Genomic DNA, 27,200 nt, shown 5'->3' on the forward strand with positions numbered 1-27,200 from the left:
TCAAGCCTTTATTTTGGTTTTAAAGATTTTACTTATTTGACAGAGAGAGCTCATGAGAGCACAAGCTCTGCTTTGGTTGAGAGAGAGGGAGCACATAAGCAGGGGGAGGAACAGAGAGAGAGGAGGAAGCAGTCTCCCTGCTGAGCAGAGAGCCTGACTAGGGGTCTGATCCCAGGACCCTGGCATCATGACCTGAGCTGTATTTGTTTAAAGCAGAGCTTTAATGACTGAGCCACCCACAGACCCCATGATCATGCCTACAAGATTTCTATAAGAATTTCACAATCAAAATTTATTGTGTGTGGGTAAAAGCCCTTTTGCACATTCAAGTTCAAAAACAGACTCTTTCTACAAGTTAGCTATTTGCTAAGATCCTTGTGCTATTAATGTTAGAGTAAAATAGGGTGGTGGGCAAAGTGCCTAGAGAATCTTTGATAAATAAATTAAGCCACTCCAAAGCAATGAAACGTCTACTCTTCTTAGTGGTAGCTTTGCCTCTTTTTTTACAGAACAGTCTCCTATATGGTCACTCTAGTTATTACACAGGTTGCCCAGATGAAAATATTCACATTCTTCATTATTTTGTAAACTACACACAGAAACATGAAAAATACTATATTCTATTTCCAAGCATTTATTTGACAAACATTTATCAATTTCTGCCTCTATTCCAGGCTCTGTACGAGGCCTGGAGAATAGAGACAGGAGCACAATTAGCTTCTGGACTCAAGTTCATGATATTCACACATAATTATAGCAAGCGACACATACCCCAAGAGAATTGCCTTCTAGGACCTATGGAAACTTGAAGAGGGGATGATCTAGAAACAGAGTAGGAGGGGTGCCTGGATGGGTGAGGCGGTTTGCGTTGGACTCTTGATTTCAGCTCAGGTCGTGGTCTTGGGGTCATGAAAATTGAGCCCCACATCAGCGCCGTGTTGGTTGTGGAGCCTGCGTACGACCTGCACCAACCCCACTCACACAAGCACTCTCTCTCAAATATATATATGTATAAAATAAACAAATTTTTAGAAAGGAAATAGAGTAAGATGCACAGGAATATGCTAGACAGTGTCTGGAGGAAAGGTGGTCCTGGTGTTAGGGCTGCACCTACACACAGAGGAAGATGTCCTCCCACAGAACAAATGGGACAGGTGGTCCCCGTTGGCCATGCCTAGGATACAGGAGCAGCGGGCTGGCAAAGTAGCTGGGTAGGTCAATGGACGCATCCTAGAACTCACGTGCCATGCCCAGGAGTTTGAACCTCCTCAAGGAGTGGGGAGCCACCAAAAAAATTTAAGCGGGATATAATGAGATTTATGCTCGCAGATGCCTCTGGCAATAACACAGAGAAAGGGGAGATGAATCAGACCGGAAGCAAAGGAACAAGTTAGGAATTTATACAATCATCCAGAGAAGAACTAATGAGCACAATGGAATATTATCTAGTCATAAAAGGAGGCAAAATATTGGCAAATGCTACGATGTGGATGAACCTTGGAAACATTTTGCTAAATGACAGTAACCGATCACAACAGGCCATGTACTCTGTAACTCCATTCATAGGCAACGTCCAGAATTGACAAACGGATAGAGGTAGAAGGTAGAGGAGTTGTTTCCAGGCACTGAGAGGAGGAGAGACTGGGAGAATGGCGAGGGAGCCCGAATAATGAAAATGTTCTAGATTTGATTGCAGTAATTGATGCGCAGCTCTGTGAATATACTAAAAGCCATGGGATTGTACACTTGAAAAAGGAGAATTTATGACATGTGAATTACACCTCACTAAAAAATTTTTAAATATATATATGCATATATTTTTTAAAGATTTTATTTATTTATTTATTTGACAGAGATCCCAAGTAGGCAGAGAGGCAGGCACAGAGAAAGGGGGAGGCAGGGTCCCTGCAGAGCAGAGAGCCTGTTGCCGGGGCTTGGTCCCAGGACCCTGGGATCATGACCTGAGCTGAAGGCAGAGGCTTTAACCCACTGAGCCACTCAGGTGCCCATATATATATATATGTATATATATATATACTTTTTTTTTTTTTTAAAGAAAAACAATGAGACTGGAATGAGAGCAAGTAGTAAAACTTCTCTGATTTTGTCCTGTGGGGCTACCCACAAACCAGGGCAGGGATGACAAGCTCTTCTGGACAATTTGGTTTGAGGTGCCCGTTAAGTATTAAGATGGTAATGAACCATAGCTGGGGGAACTAGGATTTGATAGAATTCAGCATATATTTTCCATAGATTGAAGTGGATCCAACAAACAAAGATGAGCACCTGGGCCAAGAGAGAAGAGGCTGGGGCTAGACCTGGGAAGGAAAGTTTTGTTGAAGGAACAGACAGGAGGCGTGCCCTCCAGGGAGGATGAGAAGAAATTGTCAGAAAGAGGTGAATCTACACGCTGACACCCACTGACTCCAGCAGTGGCCCCAACTCAGGGTTTCAAAATTCCTGAGGGTATTTCTAAACACGATTTTGCTAAATCAGCAAATCCTGGTGGTCACGTTCACCCACCCAGGACTCTGGAACCTTGCCATGGCCCCATGGCTCAGTCCACCACTGGACATGCCCCCCAGGCTTCCCCTGTCACGTGGTTGGGAACGTCATGATCTCTCCATCTTGCCATCTTCGTTTTCCGTGTTCTGCTAATGAAGTGGTTATGTTCAGCTTTCATCATAATTAGCATTCATTTAGTTCAAGGGCTTTGTAATTAATCTTTTAAGCTAATTAATCTTTTTAGGTATTAATATATCACAAAACACGGGAAGGCAAACATTTTTCTTACTAGCAAATTGAATTAAGCTTTTTCAACCTAAAAGCAGCGTGGAAATAGAGCCAGACAAACCAGGCCACAGAAAACGGGCCTTGGCTGAAAAACAGACTCTCCAGGCTGCATTAAATGGTGCATTCAGAAAATTGGAAAAATAAGCTCCTCCGAACCACACTTTCCCCCATTTTTCTCAGTTAGCAAGGTATTCCTCCTCAAGTGGCTTATGTTTTCAAAAAAAAAAATAAAAAGATTTTCAATACTCATTTTTGGATCTAGTCAGGATTTCTTTATTTGATTTTTAAATGTGAAATTATCTGCAAATGCTGCCAGGGGAAGTGCTCCAAATTATGTCCTTTATTATTACCTTTCAAGCAATAAATAGGCCCTACGTGTGAGTCCTGCTTTATGATTTTAAACAATCTCTTTTACATCTTTTTTTCTGTCCTGATTCACATAGCAGTGTATATAGAAACAGCACGGGCAGGGGACCGGCTGCTAGGGTTTAAACCTGGACCCCATTTCCCCAGCTATGTGGCCCTGGGCATGTCACTCTCTCTCTCTACCTATGTTTTCTCGTTTCTAAAATGATGGCTACTCACTGGGGTTGCTTGAAGGTTAACTGAATTCAGTTATGAAAAATGCTCAGAACTCTACCTGGTATAGAGTAAATGCTCACTAAATATTACTTATATTGTCATTATCATCATTATTAGTGTTTCCCAAGACCAGAGGCACAGAAAGGCAAAGCTTCTCAAATTACACATAATATCTTGCATTAGGAGTTCCGATGCTTTCCACTGGGTTCCTGGACTGATATCAAACAAGGTTTTGGGGCACCACCCAGGACATTAGTGAATGCCCAGGAGGATGCTGGGTGGCACTGAATCAAGGATGCGCTCTGTGCCAAGAACCCTGGAAAGGCCCCGCCCAGGCCCCCACCCGCACCCCAGTGAGAGCCCGGATGTTTGCCAGGTAACCTTCAGCTCAGGAAAGCAGCATAAATTATGCTTTTTACTTGCCTTGTACCTAGATACAACCACATCTCTCGTTTTCTCTTCAGCATCGATTCCTAGGAGGGGAATTCTTGGTCGAAGAATACAAACTCTTTTCACCTCATGGAACAGCTTGCCAAAATGTTTTCTGACATGGCTACTACATATTTGGTGTACTCCTGCTTGCTCTGAGAAGTCCACGAGAATACTGGTCTTCCCCCACACTGATGCCAAATACTTAACAAATCGTGCCAACCTGACAGGCTGAGAATGGTGTTTCAGTATCACTTTAATTTGTGTTTATTGAATGTCCAGATGGGTTAAATGGGGTTTTTTACACCTGTTTATTGCCCATTTATAGTGTGTGTGTGTATGTATCTGTTTATGCCATTGGCCTCTTTTTCCATTTGGTGGTTCTTTCGAAGTCTTCTTATTGATTTTAAGTATTTCTGTATTTTACACATATTAACCAGTTGTCATATTTCTTACAAATATCTTCTCCCATTTGGTCATTTGTCTTTTGATTCTTTCATTGTGTGTGTGTGGGTTGTTTTTTTTTTTTTTTTTCCAGACCATATCATAGTCTTACTGGTAATACTGTTAAACCAAAGGATCTTTTTTTATGTCATTTCTTTCGTGGATTTCACGGCCATCCTGTCCTATCTCAGACCTGGCTCTCTCCAACAGAAGCTCTCTTCATTGCACTGCTGATGGGGGCTGCTGGGACCACCTTCCCACAGCATAACTACCACCACTCGGCTCCCTCCACCCTGGTAGGGATCACCTGGCCACGCTCTTCCAGGTGGTAATCCCCATTAAGACCCAGCATTATGACAAACATATTGGTCCGTGTGACCTCTGCGGAAGGCTTGCGTGGGCTTTGTGCAGGCATTCCTGGGGCCCTCCTGAAAAGAGACCCAGGCCCTCTTCCTATATTGTTTTCAGGGTACACGGAGCCTTTCCTTTCAGCCCATGGCAGGAGTTTAGTTTCTCTCCAGGTGCAGCACCTTGCATCACAGCCTGGCTGCCACCGGCTTTACATCGGCATAGATTTACAAGCCAGCACAATTGTTGCTATTAGAAAACCTGAAAATGTGCGATGCACTTCTTCTCCAGAGCACTATAAATAGTACTAAAAGGATGTGATTCCTGAATACTCACTCTGATCTTATCCAGAACAAGGCCCCATCAACATTGTTATTAATAATTATAATTTGTGCAATTTCCAGATTATAGGGTGTTTTGTTAATCAACTTATCCCATTTGATATTCAAAATGAGCAAGCCAATTATCTTCCTCACTTTACAAATGACAAATCTGACTGTCCGCGTGACCTGTTTGAGGCTAAAGAGCCAAAAGACGTGAATATAGGTCTCCTGGTACAAATATGATATTTCTCTTGAAACTTATGGCTTTCTAACCCAACTTTACATATGTACATTATCTTTTTCCCTTTTAAAAAATGTATCCCTTCATATTAAAATAATTCCAGATTTACAAAAATGTTATAAAAAGAGTACAAAGAATTTCTGTATACTTCTTACCCAGCTTCCCCTAGTACTAATATTTCACATAAAATGATCAGAATCAGAAAATTAATATTGACACTGCATCATTATGTAATCTTTGGACTTCATATAAATTTCACCAATTTTCCTATTAACATCCTTTCTCTTGTCCAAGATCAAATCTACGATCACCTGTTGCATTGATGGTCACGTCTCCTTCTCCTCGAATGAGTAATCATTCCTCAGTCTGTCTTTCATGACTTGATACTTTTGAAAAGTACTAGCCAGTTCATTCGTAGACCGTTCCTCTATTTGGGTTTGTCTGATGCATCCTTGTGATTAACATTAGTTATGCATTTTTGGTGAGGATCCCACGGAAGTGATGTGTTCCCAGTGCATACTAAGAGGCACGTGTTATCATTTGTCTAATTACTGGTGATGTAAAATGCAATTGCTAGGTCAGGCAACATCTTTTAGTCTTTCCACTGTAGAGATATTATTTCCCCCTACTTAATTAATACAGATCTTCTGGGGAGATACTCTGAGGCTACCTAAATATCCTGTATCTCATCATCATTTCATTCTGCTCTGTTATTTGCTCAACGGTTTGGTTTCTTTTTCCATCTTCCTTTCTTCATTTATTAGCTGGAACTCTTTTGTAAAGAGAAGCTGTTCCACTCCCCCATTTATTTATTTTTTTTTATATTAGTGCAAACCCTGAAATTATTATTGTATTTTTGTGTTTTAATTCATTAATACCATTATTCACTTTGTTCTTCCAGTTGTCCCAGGTTTGGCTACCGAGAGCTCCCTCCTGGTGGCTCCTGTAGCCTTCTGACGTGTTACCATCATTTCTTCACTTACTGGCTCCAAAATGTTCCATCTGGAACATCTTGTACTCTCCCCTTCTCAGCCCCAGAATCAGGTATTTTCTAAGGATATTTGATTCTGTCTATTGAAGAATGGTATTTAGAAACCAACAAGAGTTGATTCAGAAACCAACAAAAGAACAACACTTGTTCTACATAGGCTCGTTGGCAATGGGCTTTTATTGCTTCTAGGTATCCCCAGGAGGCAGAGCAAAGACATATGTGTATGTACACACACTCACACATCTATCTAAAACTTCTGTATTGATAAATAGAGACAGCATTCCTCCTTCTTTGCTAGTTTTTCTTTCTTTTAATAGATTTCTCTGGTTGAATTGCATTAGTTAACATCGCTGGTACAGCACTGAATAGTTGTAGAGATAGTAGGTGTCCTCGTAGATACTCCTTTCTGGGGAGATACTCTGAGGCTACATAGATATCCTGCTTTATGTAGTGGTATAGTAGGCATGCCTCTAGAGTACCCCCATTAAATAAGATGATGGATTTTAGAGCTAAGGCATCTGTATTTTATTATGTTAAAGTACTCATCAATTCTTGCATTCTTGAATACTTTTATCAGCAAGAAGAAATCTGAATCCAGACAGAAGACATGAGAAGAAAGACATCATGGCAAACATGGACCCTGGTAAAATATGGCAGCATATTAGTGATGAAAGTCTTCCCTCCTCTCTTCATTCACACCCTTGCCATAGCCTGTTTATGAGCAGAGTCTTATATCCTGTACCCGAACTGGGGGCTTGTTTATGAAATTTGTTTTGGTCAGTGGAATGAGCCAACAATAGAACCTTGAGCCAGTTCTGAGACTGGACCTTAAGACACCTGACAGATTTCCTATTGCCTTCTTCCGACTTTGCCATTTTTGCCATGAGAAGTCCTTCCCTGTACAGCTATTGCTCTGCAATATAGGCACCAGAAAAAGTAGACATAGAAGAGAGGTTGACCAGCCAACCCACAGATTTATAGTGAGAAGCAGAGCTGCAGAGCACAGCACAACACGGCTTAGACCCACAGAGCCCCAGCTGACGGGTGTTCAATGGGCCAGTCCTTTATTTTAGACTCCATTTGCTTACTTGGCATAAAACGGAGATATAAGGCCTATGATCTCCTGCCAAACATTTTGAGCCCTTGTTTTGAATAAGGTACTTTTGCATTTTACTAATCTGCCAGACCAGCAGCCTTTTTTAATGCTAGGATCTATGTTAGAGCCTCCAGTTCCAAATATCATCCTTTAGGTCTTTGAATCTCTTTTATGCTAATGCAAACACAGTGATTTATCTGCATTTTTCATTTTTTTTTGTCCATTTGGCCTAGAATAGTGGGGGTGTTGTCCAACACTTGCTACAGTGATTTCGGCTCCTTTCTTTTAGGGAGGCATTTGGGAGTAGTAATCTTTCTAACATTGTTTTTAAAAAAGAGGCTGAGAAAGATGAATTCCATGGGTCCACTATCGCCTTTGCGCCACTGAGTTTATCTTTTGTTCCATAATTAATAACTCCTTTCTAATTTCTAGTCAATTTTTCCATCTGATATATTCTTAAGAATGCTTTCTTCCAGTGTTGGAGGCTTTTTTATATTCCATGGCAAAATTCATCGTCTATCTGTTCAAAAGTGATCCTTATTCTCAGTTTTTCTCCTTCCATTTTTTGAAAGTTGTGTTTTTCTTGTAATAACCTCTTTGCTTCCGACAGACAAGACCATAAATTTAACAAAAGTTAATTGTGGTAGCAAATTCTCACACTGACACTCCACAAAACAGGTGTACTTGGAAGTAATGTTCAAAAGTGTCCAGGAAACAGAAATAACACCTTATTATTGCAATAAGCTTCTACCAAAATGCAGGGAGAAAAAAGCCTCAAAACTACTGTAAATGAGTCCAAGGCAAATCATATTTCTATGAAAAATTGATGTAGCATCAAACACGAGACAGCCTTAGACATTTCCGTGAACTTGTGTTATAAAAGGCGTAACTCTTGTGTTTTATAACTGCTCACAGTAAAAGTATCAGGAGGGTCTGAAAAGTCTACCTCATTACTTAGCCTCTTAAATTGCCATCCTGCATTTTTAAAAGTCACATAAAATAATGGATTTGTGATATGAAGAGGGCATTGATTTCCCCGAGTTCTATCTCCAGAGTGGAAAAAAATATATAAGGTCGTGTTTTAAAGAGCCATCAAGTTCAATGTTTATGACAATAATAAAAACTTTTAAAAGAGAATGTTCTAAGAGAGATTTGAGGTTTTGTCTTGGATACAGTAAAGACCAGGACACTACGTTTACGTAGTAACAAACAGTTATTTAGGAAAGAATTGATGCTTTCAAGCATCTGTAGGTGATTTATAAGTGAAACAGAATCTCAAGCAGTAAATCAGGAAAAACCAAACATCACCAATTCTGTTCTCATCTGGGGACGATCTACAAGTTCAGTTTATGCCATGTAGCAAGCTCAAGGCCATTTACCAGGAAGCTGTGATTGCATTTTCATTAAAGAGCTTCAGAGATTTCCCTGGGGCTCCCAGCTTGACCTTTGCTCGGGCATGGCTCCTGCCGGCCTCGGGTGTGGAGGGTGCAGTCAATTCTCAGCACCATCATCGCTGATCCACACCAGAAACCGGGACACCTGCTACAATGTTTTTATTATTCCATTTAATTCCAATTCCCCATTCTCATTCCTGTTCCCCCCAGGCAAGCATTCTAACGTATTTATAACCACTTAACTAATACCCACCATATAACTATCACGTGTCAGTTCAAAGAGCTAGGAGGAATAGGTCAGTGACCGAAACAGATAAAAACCTCTGCCTTCCCAGAGCCTCCATTCTAGCAGAGGGTGCACAATGAAAAATTAAATAGTAAATATTGTTTAAATGCGATATGCACTATGAGAAAAAGAAAGCAGAGGAGAGGAAGAGGAATTGCTGGCGGGTGGGGGCCATTTCAAACAGGGTGTCCAAGCAGGGTCTCACTCAGGATCTGACATGTGAGCAAAGCGGTAAAGAAGGCGAGCACGTGATCCGTGCGGCTATCCAAGAGAAGCCATCAGGAATGGCTAGGACAAGGCTCAAGGCTCGGAAGCACCCTGGGTCTGCTGAGTATACATTCACTGATAAGTGTTCCTTGCAAAATGTGTGTTGTTGTTTTATGTGCATCATTTTAATTTTCATAATTGCATTTGTAATAGTCTGGGCTCTCCAGAGAAACAGAACCAAGAGGGGGGAGAGAGAGAGACACAGAGAGAGAGAGAGAGATTCACTCTAAGGAATTAGATAACATGGAGGCTGAGAAATCTAGGATCCACCTTCAGCAAGTTAGACGCATACAATTGACACATAAAATTAACCGTTTCAATATTGTATTATGTTTCTCATTCTGCTTCTCACTTTCCCTCAAAGGAATGTTTTTAAAACCAATAACTAGGGCAGGCAGAGTTCTAAGATGGCCCATGATCTTGGCCCCTGGGGCACGATTATGTTGTGTTTCAGGCGGAGCAACATTGTAGGTGTAATTAGAGTTACTAATCAGTTGACATTAAGATAAGAAGATCATCCCAGTGGGCCTAAACTCCTCACAGAGTCCCAGTAAAAGCAGTTTCCTCTGGCTTGTTGCAGAAGAGAAAGTCAGAGAGAAGCCAAGCGTGAAAAGGATACAGCATGCCATGACGGGCACAAACACGGAGGCACCTGTGGGGTAACAGGGTGGGGGCAGACAATGGCCTCGGGAGTTTAGAACAGCCCCTGGCTGATAGCCAAGGATCCACTGCTCTGAAGGGCTGAATTCCGCCAACCACTGAGCCAGCTCAAGGTGCATTCTCTCTCCCGGAGTCTAGACGACAGCCCAGTCCAGGGGATGTTTTGATTTCAGCCTCTTGAGACCCTGAGCCGAGAACCCAGTCAGGCCACGCCGGGACTTCCGACCCACAGAACTGTGAGCCGCTAAGCGGCTGTTGTCTTAAGACCCTAACTTTACCCAGCAACGTAAAATGAATACAGCAGTATTGGATATACATTGTACTTAATTAAAAAACACTAATATCATATTTGCCTCACATGAGGTAAGGTTCCAAGAACTTTACAAATATTAATTCCTCTAATTGTCATAACTCTGCAATATAGGTTTTATTATTTTTCCCATTTATAGATGGAGAAACTAAGAAACAGGTTAAGTTACTTGTCAAATGTCAGGTGCTGAGACCAACAGGCAGACTGAGGCGATCTGGTCTGGGGAATCCACGCTCAAGCCCCACAGGTAGTCCTTTGCTTCTAGCTGCTGCATAAATTTTTTTTTAAGATTTTATTTATTTACTTGACACACACACACACACACACACACAGAGTACAAGTAAGCAGAGTGGCAGAGGCAGAGGGAGAAGCAGACTCCCTGCTGAACAGGGAGCCCAATGCAGGACTCGATCCCAGGACCCTGAGATCATGACCTGAGCCAAATGCAGACATTGAACCGACTGAACCACCCAGGGGCCCTATTGCCTATTTCATATTGTGCATTTCCCATACTTAACTCCTTAGTTCTCCAGGGACGGAATTCTCATGACCCTGTGCAAGAAGCTCACTGAGGACTATGTCCGACACAGTGAGTTCCCGAGTCCCTGGGCACACATGTACTGTGACTAAGTACTTTGATGGCTCTCTAGAATGGTCACATTTGCCTACACCCTCAGCAGCCTCTTGGGGCCACCACATGTCTGCCATAGCTGTTTTCCAGCTTTCTCATTTTTGTCAATCTAATGAAAATAAGGTAATATTTCACTACTTTAAGAAAACTTTTTAAAAGATTTTATTTATTCATTTAACAGAGAAGAGAGAGCGCACAAGCAGGGGGTGGCAGCAGTCAGCAGAAGAAGCAGGCTCTCTGCTGAGCAGGGAGTCCAATGTAGGGCTCGATCCCAGGATCCCAGGATCATGATCTGGGAAGGCAGATGCTTAACTGACCAAGCCACCCAGATGTCCCTCCATTTACATTTTTTAAAAAGGGAATTTCTAGGGGTCCCTGGGGGGCATAGTCAGTTGAGCATCCATCTCTTGGCTTTGGCTTTGGCTCAGGCTCAGGTCATGATCTCAGGGTTGTGAGATTGAGCCCTGAGTCAGGGCTGTGTGCTCAGTGCAGAGCTTCTCTGTTCCTCTGCCCCTACCCTCTGTGCGGTCTCTCTCTAATAAATAAATAAATCTTAAAAAAAAAAAATAAAAAAAGAACAGAGAATTTCTCTTCCTCTCTTTTCATTATGAAACATATACCACAAAACATTTGCTAGTGTACCATTTTAGATGGTTAGTAAGGTTCACTAATGCACTAGCATTAATTGCCTTCATAATGTACAAACATCTGTATGGACAGTAGTCTCCCTTATCTGCAGTTTCTCTTAGCTACAGTCAGCCTGGGCTGGAAGCAGATGATCCTTCTAATGAATCACCAAAGGGCCAACAGTAGCCCAACACTATGCACAGTGCCTCTGTCTGTCACCTCGCTCTGTGCAGGCACTGTGTACTGTCTTGGACAATCACAAGAAGAATACAGTACTGTAAGATACTCTGAGAGAGAGTAATCACATTCATAGGACCTTTATTATAGTATATTGTTATGGTCCTATTTTATTATTTGTTATTGTTGTTAGTCTCTTACTGTGCTTAATTTCTTTCTTTTTTTGAAGATTTTATTTATTTATTTGACAGACAGAGATCACAAGTAGGCAGAGAGGCAGGCAGAGAGAGAGAGGAGGAAGCAGGCTCCCTGCTGAGCAGAGAGTCTGATGCGGTGCTCCATCCCAGGACCCTGAGATCATGACTTGAGCCAAAGGCAGAGGCTTAACCCACTGAGCTACCCAGGCACTCCATTGTGCTTAATTTCTAAATTGAAATTTATCATAGGTATGTCCATATAGGAAAAAACATAGTACGTGTAAGATTCGGTACTACTGTCAGTTTCAGGCATCCACTCGGGGTCTTGTACTATGTCCCCCACAGATGAGATGAGTCACTACAGTGACTACTGTAGTTCCAAAAGTTTTCATCACTGCACATTATTGCTTTTAACTTGCGTTTCTCTTTGAGCCTCTCTTTATATGCGTTTCAATACATTTGCATTTGATTTCTGCCTTATTTACCACAAGAAAACAAATTAGTGAAAGAGAAGAAGCTCCAAAGAAATATAGAAGCTAATAGCACAGTTGCCTCTGAATCACACAGCCTTGAATTTGAATCCCAGCTGTTACCTTTCTGTCTGAGTGACCCTGAAAAGTTACTATCTCTTTGAGCCTCAGCTCTCTTATCGGAGGAATGGGAATAATAGCACTGGCCTCTCCAGGTTCTTCTAAGTATTAAATGAGGTGATATACGTAGAGGGTTATCACCATTCCTAGCAAAAGTAAGTATTCAATAAATGGTAATTATTATTATTATTATCATTATTAATTCGGTTTGGGGGTATATTTCATCTGAACCTTCCCTGACTCCCTGACGGTGGAATCAGACGTCCTCCGTATGGGCAACACCACCTTTACTACAAATGGTCTTAGGCTCAGGGTTTTGTGAAGGAAGAAACAGGACTAAAATAATTTAAATGCCGAACCAAATGGAGGGGGGAAAGTTAAATAGTGTTATAGCCTTAATCTTAAATAAGGAGCAAAGTCGGTGCCCACAGATACAGCTGCTGGGAGTGAGGAGTCTGCTTCGGGCTGCGGGAGTGCACATTCCCCAGCAGGAGGAGGAATGGCTCTGTGCTGCCTCCCGCCCTGCTGGAGAGAAAAGATGCTCCGTCCTACTGACTCTCAAGGAGTGCCAGATGTACGCGTTCCTGTGTTTTTTTTAATGGTGCGAAATGCTCCTGCACATGGATGTTTTGAGTCTGAATCCCCTCCATTTAATTGATGACACCAATAATAACTAAAATCAGCAGATTTCACTTAAGACGTGAATCACCATTAGTTTTTTGAAACGTGAGTCAGGTTTTGTTTCCCACTATTATTATCTTGTGTCCTGTTACTGGCAGTACCGACTACAGTCATTCATTAAGCTTGCCAAAACACAGAAAGGACCGAAGCCAGTTAACCAAAAAATAGCATTACCATGTAGGAAAAGTAAGTGTTTTCAACTCTAAGAGTGAGAGCCCAGTGGAACCAGCGTGGTGGTATTGGCGCCGCAGCATTCTTTCCTTATGCAGTTTGATCAGCTGTTCACTGGCATTTGAAAAAGAAAGAAAATTTAATTGCCCCATGTAAGTCCTTTTTAAAGTATATGTTTTATTTCCCATTTTATCGAGGCACTTCTCTTCCACTTTTTAGAATTTCTAATTATAGAATTTGCTTACTGAAAATGTGTGCTTTAGGCTAGAAAAGAATATTTAGAAATCCTTACCCCAAAGAAAAGCAAGTGGGAGTGGAAATTTGAAAGAGGACCGCCTAATTCAGCACTAAAACCAGTGTGAGAAGCAGTGTGTGAGTGTGAGTGTGTGTGTGTGTGTGTGTGTGTGGCTAAAATGTGCTTTTCAAAGTGCTGAGAGGTTGATGGGAATGTTTGATTAGCTCCTCTGAGAAAAGAGAAAAGTTGCTTGGACCTCTCCTTGTTTCTTCTTTAGGATAATTTGGATGGGATTTGTGATGCAGAAAAGCTTAAGGAAAAAAGGATATCCATTCTGTGTGGTGGAAAATTTTTGAAAAAAAAAATTGCTCTCTTCAAACAAGGTATGTCTGATGAATTACTCAGCTATGTAGATAGTTTGCTTTCCATTCCTTATTATAAAACCTTAAAATGTATTTGTCATGAAGAAACGGCAATACATACCTTGACCAAGTAATCATTCTGTACAAATTTTAGTCTCAGGAGAATTGGGAGGGGGTGGGGGGAGTTGACATCCTTGTAAACAACTAATATTATGATTAACTATAGATCATATTATATATATATATATAGATCATATTATATATTATTATATATAATATTAATTATATATATTAAGTCAACTATAAATGAATTGTGGTGTGATAAGATTAGAACAAGATCTTTCACTGTATTTTTAAACCAATGTTATTACGGTTAAAACAAGTTAGAAAGTATGACATGAGTCTCTTTATCACACTGTCCTTTTTTGTACCTTGCTTCCTCTATGGAATATGATAACAATGTAACAAATTGCTTCTAACAATATATGAAAAGCAGTATGAGAAATGGACACATTGATGCTAAGTGAAGAGAAATGATTTTAGTGTGGATCTGAACTTCTCTCTACTCAGATCTGGGTGGAATGTGGCTAGTTATACAATTCTGTATCTTGTTTATACTGGAAGTGTTTTCTTAGGCTGAATGCTTCTTTAACCGATAAGCCCGAGAAAGGGCTGGTATTGTTAAGTCTACTATTGTAGCTCGACTTTGCCCAGGGAAACAGAGTACAAAATCTCTTTTAAGCATGATTGGTGTCAAACCAGCATAAACATGAAATACATGCCTCAAGCCCAGGTTAAACAGAGAGGATAAGATTGAATAGTTAGACTCAATGGTTTGTTCCGAAAAACCCAGGCATCTTTGCCATCCTCAGATCGAGAGCAGAATTCCAGATTTTCTTTGGGCTTATTGTAAAAATAAAACCAGGCATTCTTGGCCGTGGAGGTTATTCAAAAAATGTGAGCGCTAAGAAAATAGCATTTTGCCATTACGTTGCATGGCAATAAATTTGGAAGTTTTGGTGGTAAAGTTCTGAGGTTGTTTTTCCCTCCGTCTCTTGAAAGATGAAAACAGCCTGCAGCGAAGCAAGATCAAACACTATTTGTTTGTGTATTTTCTCTCTTATGTGTGTTAGCTGAGAGTGGTGGCTACGCCTCCTCCGGTAGGAAAGCTGGACGCGTCTGTCTTTTATTTATTGAATTAAAATACCCTCTTTTGTAAAAGGGCTTTAGATAGAGAATTGAGAGACTAAAGGGCTGCATTTTTAATTGCAATGTGCCGGTTTCCCAGACTAAGCTTGATTTAAATATATCTTACACCTCACCCTGGAAAGGAAACACCTAAAGTACATTGGAAATGCTTAGGATCTATCTTAAATGGCGCTATCTCCAGGGATATCATTTAGAAGATCTAGTTATCTCTTTGGCCAAGTTCCTGATTACAGGAAGATAGTTTCTTTCAGGAAAAAAAAAAAAAAAAAAAAAAAAAGGCCCTGGGTTTGAAATGGTTTATGAACAGCATCGGGAAAACAGAAATTCTTGTGCTGTTCTCGCCTGTGGTTCCTGCCGGACATACAGGCACGCAGGAAAGCTGTAGGGGTCGCGCACTGCGAGCTTGCGGTCCTATAGTACAATGCTGGTTCTTACTGCCTGGCTGGGTCACCCTGGGAAAGGGGTGCAACATTGCCTGACTTGCTTCCCCATCCGAAAAGGAGAAATCGCAATGCCTGCCTGCACCCCTCCCATGGTGGTCACGAGGTTCAATGTTGATTCCCAGCTCCAATAGGGTTTTGAAACGTGTCAAGTTCTATAGACATGTTATCTGGCCCCGGCCCCTTATTCAAAACCAGATTACACTGAAAGGAGTCACTGGTCTCAAAATAAATGTTTCGTGGCCTCCGGGATGTTACCTGTGGCTACATGCGTAGCTTACCTCCTTACTTCCTTGGAAGCAGAAGCCAGGGAGTGCGGGCAGCACGTGCTCTCTCAATAGAAGGGTATTCCAGCTGTGTGACCTTGGGGAAGATACTCCACATCTCTGTGTCCCCGTTTCCTCACATGGGAAACGAGGAAGTTGGCCAAGGTAGTCTCTAAGTTTCCCTCCTAACGCTATGGTCCCGTGCCCTGGGACCTCTCCAATATCAAGAAGTGGCAGGCCTCTGTACATTACAAAGTAAAGAGGCTCCAAACCCTGTGGTATATTTAAAATATTTATATTTACCTAATAACTTTTTGATATATATGAAAATGAAATGTTGGGGCGCCTGGGTGGCTCAGTGGGTTAAAGCCTCTGCCTTTGGCTTGGGTCATGGTCCCAGGGTCCTGGGATCGAGCCCTGGGGCTCTCTGCTCAGTGGGGAGCCTGCTTCCCCTTCTCTCTCTGCCTGCTTCTCTGCCCACTTGTGATCTCTATCAAATAAGTAAATAAAATCTTTTAAAAAAATTTTAAATAAATGAAATGTAGCATAACTGCATATTATATAAATGTAACACAATGGTATAGATATGTATATACATGTTATATATCATATTACTGTATTATTATATATATTACTATATATTTTACCTATATATGTTACTAAGGACAGTGTGGTCTACATTTTATAACAGACTTCTTTCAGTTTTCTGGTGCATTTCTATGACTATCTGTGAACACTCATGTGGAGATAATATCAAATACCTGAACTTAAGGCCTTCCATCCAAGGCCAAGGCCAAGGCCTTGCACTGTATAGATACGCTGGGAGTCCAACAGAAGGATCCGCCCCCCCCCCCCTCCCTCGCTTTTTGCTAAAGATTTTATTTATTTATCTGACAGAGAGATATTTATAGGCAGAGAAGCAGGCAGGCAGAGAGAGAGGGGAAAGCAGCAGATAGCCTGATACAGGGCTCAACCCCAGGACCCTGGGATCATGACCTTAGCTGAAGGCAGAGGCTTAACCCACTGAGCCACCCAGGCACCCCAGATCCACACCTTCTTAAATGTGTTAACTTCGGCAAGTTACTAAACTTTCTCGGGCTTCAGTTTTCTCACCTGTAAAAGGTGTCTGTTATCAGTGCCTACCTCATAGGGTTGTGGCAAAAAACTCCCATTGGTGCTTGGTACAATGTCAGCACCCAAACGTTAGAAATGTTTTCTTTATTATATGTGTCTGGAAGGAAGAAATCTGATCGGCTGTGAAACAAAGCGATCTTAATATCCTTCAAACTTTTAAACATTAACTCTGTGCCTGTGGGAAGCATACAGATTTGAGAAATTATCTGATATTAATGTAATTATTAGAAATGTGTTGCCATTTCATCATCCAGAGGATGTGAGCTAATTCATCAATCAGCAAATGATAAGCAACAGAATGCCTAAGAATGGGTCCCTCTGTGGTTTGCAAGAGGTGGCAGAAATCCTGGCCCTCTGAGCATGCAGAGAGTGAGCTAGAGAATTGCCCGGGGAACCTGCTACCTTTTACCGGTATGACAGGTCCTTATGCGTGTGGCAATGAGCAGCTTCTGCGAGTGCAGAGAAGAGGTAAAGAAAGGAGCAGTAGAGCAGGACACATTTAGGCGTGGCATCAGCAGTAGCCATTGGATATAGTGCTGGTTACTCATTTTTAATGAAGTTGCAGGAGTGCACGCCAACGCCAGCTGTCAGCCCAGATCCAGCCCTAACTCCGGTCACTTGCCTGCATCCCTGGGCTCCCTGGCAACCAGTCTCGACAGTGGCGGACCTGTACCCCACTGGTCCAACTCCCATCACCAGCCTCGACTGCTGGTGGCACAGGCTATGTGGCAAGACCCTGCGACGATGGGAGTGCATGAGGACAGTCAGGGGCGACACCTGCTAGTGCACAGCAGTGGGGCCTGGCCCTTGCCCTGAGGTCAGTCTGTACCTGGCCCCTGCGGCCTACCCAGTCCCTTGCTGTTGATCCCTGCAGCCCCTGAATGCACACCGCCAGCTCTGGCCCTCACCACCGCCTGCCCTGGTCTCCAGCCTCGGGATGCTGAGGCATCACTAAGACACAAACAGCCCTTGCAGATACCCCCAATGTGCTCACCCAGGACTACCCAGTTGCCAATGTTGGGGACCCCAGCACACCTTCCTGGACCTGGAGCCTCTGCAAGTCCCACTAGACCAAGGGTCACAGTCTGCTCTGGCATGCCTCGACCCACCAGTGAGGTCACCTGACCGAAGCAATCTTCTGTCACTGAAGTCAGGCCATAAAGTCTAGAAGAGGTAACTGGACACCTTCACAAAGCTATGAGCGTCATGAAGAACCAAGAAAAGATGTCACCAAAGGAACACAGGAAACCACTAGTAACTGACCCTAAGAAATGGAGAGACATGAGCAACCTGACAGAGAATTCACAAGTGAGTACAGTGCTAAGGAATTTAATGATTCAGGAAAACAACACAAGAACAAAATAAGTTCAACAGACACAAACAGCATAAAAAAGAACCAAACAACTTTTGGAACTGAAGCATAAAAATTAAATTAAATTAAATTAGGGGCGCCTGGGTGGCTCAGTGGGTTAAAGCCTCTGCCTTTGGCTCAGGTCATGATCTCAGGGTCCTGGGATTGAGCCCCACATCGGGCTCTCTGCTCAGCGGAGAGCCTGCTTCCTCCTCTCTCTCTGCCTGCCTCTCTGCCTACTTGTGATCTCTGTCTGTCAAATAAATAAATAAAATCTTTTTTAAAAAATTAAATTAAATTAATTCGAACACACACACACACACACAGACATTTAAATCAGTCTAAGATCACCTAGGTGAGTTCCTGTTTGCAGACCAGGAGGTGAAGGACCAAAATCCAAGGAGATTCCCAGAGCCCCACCTTCACAATGGAGCAAAGACTATTTTGGTCTTGTTTATTGCATTTTTCTGCGGTTACCTCACCTGTTACACAAACAGTTGTGGATACGGGGTTTAGAATTTGTTTTTAATCAAGTGGAAAACTTTTCCACTTCAACAGAATGCAAATCTTAAAGAAATCTCCTTAGAGACGTGTATCTGAAGTGCTTGGGGCTGCCTTGGGACAGCACAAAGCAGGCACCAGGTGACCCTCCAAGCTGAGACCTGTAAGAGCTACACATCGTGTGGCAGCCTGCACCGGGCAGCAGGTGTTGTGGCTCGGCTGAAATCCATTGCCACATTCCAGCGCTAATATCCTGAGGGAGAAAGGTGAGCTGAGATCATGGGATGCCAAAGTCCTCTTCTGAGTTAAATCTACAAGCCACGGGTCTTGGAACAAAAGGAACAGTAGTTTGGTTTACATTCAGTTTAGGAATTACTTTTGTGTTTGTGTTTTATTTTGGGGTTACAATTTTATTTATTTATTTATTTATTAAGATTTTATTTATTTATTTATTTGACAGACAGAGATCACAAGTAGGCAGAGAGGCAGGCAGAGAGAGAGAGAGGATGAAAAGCAGGCTTCCTGCTAAGGAGAGAGCCCGATCTCTATCCCATCATGACCTGAGCTGAAGACAGAGGCTTTAACCCACTGAGCCATCCAGGCACCCCTGGTGTTACAATTTTTAAAAAGGCACAGGCTCATTTCTGCTTCCTATTCTTTCACTACGTGCTTTCCAATTCTTTTTAAAAATGCTAGCTATCATTCCTCAGCCACTTGATTGGTTCAGTTGTCCTATAGTCATCTAGAAGATTTTCATGAGAATGGGCTAAAGATCCTATAAATCTCCGAGAGAGAAGGAGGGAACACAGGTGTAGAATCGCTCCATTTTGGGGCCCTAGAAGAATTGAGGTCAATGGCAATCACAAACCCAAGTGGTTCCTTCACCAACAAGTCCCAGAATTAAGCCACAATTACCCTGGGCAGTGCCTTGTTGAGAGAGACTTAATTGGTTGCCTTGACTCCATAGAGTTCATTCAACTAGAGTCTACACAGGCCCTATTTGCAAGTGGGTGGAAACAAAAATGATGACAACAATGATGGTACTCATGACTCACCACCACCGAACAATAAAAAATCATATTTGCCAACATCCATACAGACACTGTGTGACAGACACTGGGTTAAGCCCTCTTCATGAAGTCACTTATTTAATCCTAACAACAACCCTGTGAGGTAGGTTGTAACCACTCAGTAACCAGACTGACTCCTGAGACACTGAGAAGTTGAGCAAGTTGTCCAAGGTCACACAGCCAGTAAGTGACAGAGCTCAACCTTAAACCCAAGCAGTCTCTTTCCAAAGCTTACGTTCCTAACCTACCAGGCAACCAGTACACGTGCTCCTGGTTTTTCTGTCACCACACCAAATTAATCTTTGCCATCCTTGAAAACATCACTTTCAAGCCAAGTAATTTCCAAAGAAACTATTCCCTCTTGCAAGTAGAGACACAAGAGTAATCCTGAAGGAGGGGAGTGAAGGTGTTTTATTTCCATCATTCTTAGATGAGCTCCTGACTTAAGGACACTTGGCAGGTGTGTTGGGCAGACCTGACTCCCAGGGGGAGGCTGAGGAGCAGACCTCATTATCAAGCCCTAGAAGTAGCCAGTCCCCCCAAATTGTCCTTTATCTTCACTTCAGGGCTAAGTTAGCAGCAAGGCACAGAAGGAAACTTGTTTCCTAATGACTCAGACTTTTTCAGAGAACCATGTTCCCTGATAAGGGTCTCTACGTTGACAACAGTCTAGTAAAAATTTCTCAAATTCCTTCCTTCAGTGAGAGAAAGGCTAAAGTTTTGTGTGGACATGTGGTAAAAAATCATAAAAACCACCCTTCAGGCTAGAGTGAGAAGGGACTCTGCATTCTTTCTTCTCAGATTCAAAAAGAAAAAAGAGAGAGAGAGAGAGAAACTATTCCTTCAGGGGAACCCAATGTATATTTTCCAAGAGATCAGGCCACTGGCATCTCAATGCTAAGTGAATTCTGTCCTCGGGCTTCCTCTGTGTCCCAGAGAAAACAGGCTTTGGAAATAAAGGTGCAAGTCAGCTTGCCTAGACTGGCTTTGCTTGTATAATAGAGTGAGTGAATCTATAGTCCGAAAGGTAAAAGGAATTTGGGGAAGAAGAGATAACCCTGAATGACAGGAACAACAAGTATTTATTGGGCCGCCATCATGTGCCATTATAATTCTACAGGCTCAGGAAGGAGAGTGAACAAAATAGGCTCGGTTCCCCTAGAAGAGTGCCAATCTGAGGAGCACACAATAAACAGATACACGTGAGAGCTCTGGTGGTATTATGGGCTGTGAAAGACCTAAGACTATAGACTAAGGGGACCAGACAGAGCAGTGAGATGAAGTGATGATTTGCACGGCATCGTTAGATAAGTGTCTGGTGAATGGACATTTAAACAGAGAGAGAGAGAGAGAGGCGACGGCAAAGCCATGGAGCAACCTATGTGGATACTTAGGGGAAGAACAATCCAGGCAGACGAAAGAGCAAAGGCAAAGGTCCTGAGGTAGCACCAGGCTTGGACAGGCCACAGTGTCTGGAAGAGCAGCATGAAGAAGAAAGGTAATATGGAGGTACTTGGACAAGTCGACGTGGGGTGCACTATCCAGATGTTCCTCGAGTTCCCCCAGGAGCCCCCCATTTCCCACTCACACACTTCACATGCCACTCTTGCCTCTGCCCTGGATGAAATCTGAGTAGGTCCCCTAATATTTCAGGCCACACTCAGAATTTTTAAAAAGACCTTGCCCACATCACATTCCCAAAACAATCAGTTTCATCATTAATATGAATGTAACCCTTAAGTAATGCTTAAAAACTGAACAATGGCGGTCACAGTTTCCAGTTTCACCCAGCCCCCGGGGCCTAACTGCTGCTGTGGGGAAGGGCGAGGGACTGGATTCTTTCTTTCTCTGCTCTGTGCCTCTCCTCCTCCTCCCCTTGGCCGCTAACAACAGTATCTTCATGTCCAGAGCTGAAGTGGGTACACAGAGGAAAGGTAAGGGGACAGAAGGACCTTGTAAGCAGATATTGTCATAAGCTGGCCCCCTGGGTTCCTTGGGCTTGGCCGGCACATACAGGGGTTTCTCGTTCATGGGGGGCACCTCTGTGGGTTTGGAGAAGCTGCCCATTTGTTGGGAACTCCGGGTGCTGTTACATAGCTTTGGCTGGAGGTTTACGGGGTTCCTTGCTCAGCCTCTGAGCACCCACCACTCTTTCTCCTGTGCTTCCTGCTGTGGCCTCCTCAGCCCTCTGTGCACCTGGCTTGGGCAGGACCTGAAGTGACCCCAGGCTGATGCTCACACAGAGGCTGGTTTACCACAAGCTCTTTCCTCTCCTGTAGATGTCTAAATCGTGAGCCAGACACCAGGCCACTGTGCACCCAAGACCAAGAGACACAACCAGTCAGTCATCTCAAATGGGGCTACTGGGCATCCAAGCTGGACTTCCAAAGATAGTGACCAAGAGCCAGGATGCCTGGCTGACTGCCTCCCTCCAGACCACACCACAGTTGGAGGAGCCAAGAGGGAAGCTGGAGACTGGACAGCAGGAATTGTTTTAGCTGTCTTCCCTCCTTGTCCCTCTCCCCAGATGCAGGAGGGGAACCGGGGGACACACAGTCATGAGAGAACCATCAGGGAGACCACTTGGGAACGTGGAAGTAGTTCTCCTGTAGTCTCAGCTGAAGCTAAGACAAAGCATCCTCCCATTTTAACATCTCATTCCACAGTCAATTACAATACACTCCAATGTTTATTTAGATGGGTGTGTTATGCCTGGTTAAACTTAAAAATAGGCCTGGAGCATCACTTTACCCTGAATAACATTTGTGTGAGAGAGAAAGCTATATGCGAGTTCAGGCCCAGATAGGACCCCCCAAAAATCTCCTGACCTTACAGCCAAGACAACTGTATTACACAACTATCACACAACATCTGTATTTCCAAGCGAGCCTCTTAACTACTGTCAACAGAGTTATTTCAAAAAGCCTCAGAATATGTGTCAGGGCGAAAAGGAAGGTGAACCCATCCTGGAGTGTGGTAGAATGGGGCAGTCAGTTGGGTTAAATGCAAGGCCTGGGGTGGAGTTCTGGAGCTGCTCCCTGTTCATCCCACCCTTGGACAGCTCACTAAATTCTCTAAACCTCGATTTCCTGCTCTGAGAAATGGGCATCATTGTAGCTAGCCCGTAGGTTCACCATGATAGTGAAACAAGATGGCCCCTGTGCCGAGGGAAGCGTATGGAAAGTGCTCAGCGAATGAAGCTGTTGGTATCGGAGGCGACTCTACACTTCTAAGTCTTTCCATGAAGAACAAAGAGACAATCCCATCTCATGTAACAGGCCACTGGACAGCAGGGCCTAAATTGTCAGAAGAGACGGGAAAGAGAGCTGGAAGGCTCTGGCAGCGCTGAGGATGGTCCAGAGGGCATCCTTGGAGCCTGATGCTACATGGCTCCCTTCAGAGACCCGGGTCTCCTGCTTCAAAAATGACTCCTTCTGCTGGTTCTCGCCGACTGCGGGGACTTAATCCTCCATGCCTTCAATGGCTCAGCCTTAGTGACTGCCCCCTCCTCCCCTGACACCACCCCCCCCCCCACTGAACCTGTGGTGTCTGGGATTCAAGAATGTGCTTTGACCCACAGCCCTGCACTGGCCTCTCCCCCGCATGGGGACCACTGGGACCCTGTCACCTGTGACGAACCCCTTGTTACCAAGAGGCCAACGGGAAGATGCTATGGACCTTACAGACACACCCTCCTCTCCCTTCCCACCTCAGCTGGAAAGCTGTGTGATAGCCCAAGATGTTTTTTCTGTGCCTCAGAATTGAAGTCCGACCAAAAAGCACAGAGTGTTCGGGCCAGTCGAGGCTCTGGGGATCGCAGCTGGACGGTTCCAGACGCACAGCTCCAAACTCACACTGGATGGCCCCTTGGCAACCACAAACCTCAAAGACCGAGGGAGAAAACCCAGTGGGAGGCATCAGGACGACTCCACAGTGTCAAACACATTAGGTAAAGACCCTTCTGATGAGAGGAGCTCCTCTTCCAAAACTCCATGAGAATCTTTTAAAGGCGCACGGTTTCCAGAGTAACTGAGAGGCACGGTCATGGTCCACCTCGTCTTTTACTGAGGTCCTCAACCCTTCCCCCAGACTGACTGCCCTTCCATTACGGAGGATAAATAACTCTCGGAAGGAGTTCTTTAGAGCTCATTTGGGGGCATGCCTGCAAACTAGTGTTTTTTTCCTACTGGCAATATAAGATCTAAACTACCACTTCAGAGACATAATTACTGTTTGCAGGCTCGCTAGAAATCACTATTGGTCGCGGGCTCTGTGGATGTGGTAAGCATTACCATATGTCAGGTTCTTAACGAGGTACAAAATGATGGTCTGAGATATGCACACCAAAAAAGGCTTTCCCTTTTCGGTGTTCTGACATGTCAAACCATGCCACATGGATGGATGAAGCTCACGGCCTCGGCACAGCTCAGTGATGAAACACAGGGACGACCTCCCTCACCCACCCACTGCCCACCAGTCAACATCGCTGCTTTAGGACTGGACTTGATTGTACATGGTGATCAAAAGTGGTCCTGGGGAAAAAAAAACATGGTCCTGGAGAAAGTGATCCTCAGGTATTCACATCTTAGTTATTAAAAAAAAAAAAAATCCCCTATATTGGTGGAAAATTCCTAGGTTGGGAATTCCTAGGTTATTTACATCCATAAGCATAATGTTCTTAGAAATACACTGGGGGAAAAACATTCTCACAAATCAGTTTCTCCCCTGTCATGCTGCATAATGAGTTCTTTTTGGTGGGGCTGCCCTGTGCCCTGCAGGACATTTCGCAGCATCCTGGCTTCTATCCACTAGAGGTAGAGGCCCCACCCGGATTACGACAACCAAAAATGTCTTCAAACGTCGCCAAGACTTCAGGGGAGGGGGCAAAATCACTTGTGATTTTGTGATCACTTGTGAACCGCGGTCATCAACATACTGGGAACTCCGCAGCGACATTCTGACGGCAGAGTTTCAAGGTCACCCACTCCCGTGTTTGCCTCCCAGAGCATTCCAGGTGTGCGGGTTGTGTTCCTCATTCTCAGGGGTTGCCTCGGCTTATGGAATTCTCTGTCACACCTCTTCCTGGCGCCTCGCTCCCGAGTTGGACCCAGCCTCTCAGACCCCTGCTTGGTGCTACCAATGGACAGGCAGCCCCAGGTGTCCTTTTCATTTTAACTGTTTTCATTTTCCTACCAATCATGTCAGGGAAACAGATAAGTAAAACAACAGAATTGAAAAGGGTTTGAACCAAAGCTTCAGGAAATAGAAACCAACTCCAGCTGGCTGGAATAAAAGGACCCAGAAACATTTATGTCATGCGCAGGAGACCGAGTCCAGCTGGACCTCCTTCAGACTGGAAATGGGACCTGGGAAGTGGCCAGAAACCAAAGTGTCCTCTTCCCCTGCTTCTCCCAGGGCCACAGGCTTTCTCTTCTCTCTTTCTGCCTTCACCTTCCGTATCTTATTCAGGAGCCCATATGGCCTTCAAGTTGGCTCCCACAATTTCCAAGGCTTTCAGGTTCCTGAAGCTAAAATCACAAGGGAGGTCTTGATTGGCCGAGGTTATTTTTTTTTTGCCAGACCAGCTGAGTCGCACAATTTCTGTGAGTGTTATTTCTGCATCTGACTATAATATTTGAGATCTTCATTTCAGGGGTCTTTTGAGATTGAAGTCCTAGATGTCACCAGGCATTTAAACATGCAAAATATTACACAAATGAGGGGTGGAGTTCTTATTTTAGAATAATAGTATATAATGAATCACAGAACTATTTGGGATTTACAGTAATAGCTATGTGAGAGGTTTGATGTCGTAACAAGAGCTCAAGACTAAAATAGAGATCTAGCCTTAGACGAGTCACTTCACTGCTCTGAATTATGGAAAGAATAATGTCCATTCTACTTCCTCAAGAGGTTCTTAGGTGATTCAGACGCGAGAATTGTTGAGAAAGTGTCTTACAGATTCTGGCATTATTAGACTTCACTTAAAAAGACAGGTACTGTTAGTTAGGAAGCAGTCAGGAATACTTTTTTATTCCCTGCAAGCCCAACCAAAAGGGAAATACATTATCTCCCCTGTCAGGTGGTCCAGAGGTGGGCCCAGCCTCTAGGCACAAGACAGACAGAGCACCAGCTCCATTTCTCTGTGACTTATTGGCTGCTTTCCACCTTTTGGTGTTGACTTGCTTCTCACAGACTTGTCTCATGGTCACAAGATGGTTGCCAGCACACCAACAAGGAAGGGAACCTCTCTCCCTGAAGAATACAAGACTAAGTCTTTCCATTCTGTTTGTCTGATACAACACAGGACACAGCCCGTCTTTGAACTAGGTGCCATCACGCAGAGAGTGAGGCTATGCTGATAGGCTCAAGCCCGAGATTCTGAGGCAATCCCCAGCAAGAGGGGAGAATGTACATAAATAAACCTTGGCTTAGACTTGGAACCAGGAGCCACCCCAGGAACTGGGATGGAGCAGCTTCCTCTGAATCATCTGTGTGTATTTATTCTTTTTATCAAATTGGGGCTGTGTTGGGTAAGAGGAAGTGGGGAAGCAGCCGCTCTTCTTAGGTAGCCAACGGCATCCGGTCCACACAGTCTGATGGGGAGCATATCTTCAAGCAGCCTAGTACATTCTTCAGAACCATCACGGAGAAAAGGCAAAATCGCCCCTGCCTCCCTCACTATTCCGCTTGCACTTTTCTCTTGGTGTTTCTTTAAGGTAAAAGAAGGCTCAGCCGGTTAAGCGTCTGACTCTTGATTTTGGCTGGGGTTGTGGGTGATCTCAGGGTCATGAGATGGAGCCCTGCCTTGTGCTCTGCGCTGGGCGTGGAGCCTGCTTAAGATTCTCTCTCTTCCCTGTGCCCCTCCCACCCTCTCTAAAATAAATAAACAAATCTTCAACCAAAAAGATAAAAGAAGGAAGGAATTGGAAAGAGAAGGAAAATAAGGAAAGAAAGAAAAACCACCACACTTTCTGGCTCCCTCCCTTTCTCTTTCTCCCTCTCCACAAAATCCTGGGGGATTGTAGTAGTGGCTGCTGGTGTCATGGCAACAGCAAATGCAGTGTTTCAGGCCCAGCCCAGAGGAATACGATCTGTGTGAAGGTTTGTATACAGATGGAGGCCACCTCCACATGGTAAAGGCCCCTCCTAGGATCTCGCTAGATCAACCCACATCCACTGACAAGCGGCCGAGGCTTTACATCAGGCAGAGATGGCAAAGTAAGGTTGCAGATGTGGCCTCTCCCCGTTCAGAGATGTCAGTCCTCAGGGGATTTTTGGCATTTTGGAAATACAGCCCAAGCCTCTCATAACTATTAAATGTTTCCAGATGGACACTGGCTCTTTCTGCCTTGTGGACAAAGAATATTGTTAGGTGCTCCCCCTTGTAGAGT

The 27,200-nt window shown here is 43.8% G+C and overlaps 1 protein-coding gene across 4 annotated transcripts in view; it reads left to right on the plus strand.

Annotated features, from left to right (window-relative positions):
• Positions 1-13,629: 13,629 nt before the first annotated feature.
• Positions 13,630-27,200, plus strand: part of VIT (vitrin) — a 96,677-nt gene continuing 83,106 nt past the window's right edge. For all 4 annotated transcript variants that reach the window (XM_045079253.1, XM_004765450.3, XM_004765451.3 and 1 more), the window contains exon 1: positions 13,630-13,856. The gene's annotated coding sequence lies outside the window, so the exon portion shown is untranslated. The remainder of the gene's footprint in view (positions 13,857-27,200) is intronic.

The sequence above is a fragment of the Mustela putorius genome, unplaced genomic scaffold, assembly GCF_011764305.1.
Source record: "Mustela putorius furo isolate JIRA1106 unplaced genomic scaffold, ASM1176430v1.1 tig00000281_pilon_pilon_pilon, whole genome shotgun sequence".
Lineage (NCBI taxonomy): Eukaryota > Metazoa > Chordata > Mammalia > Carnivora > Mustelidae > Mustela > Mustela putorius.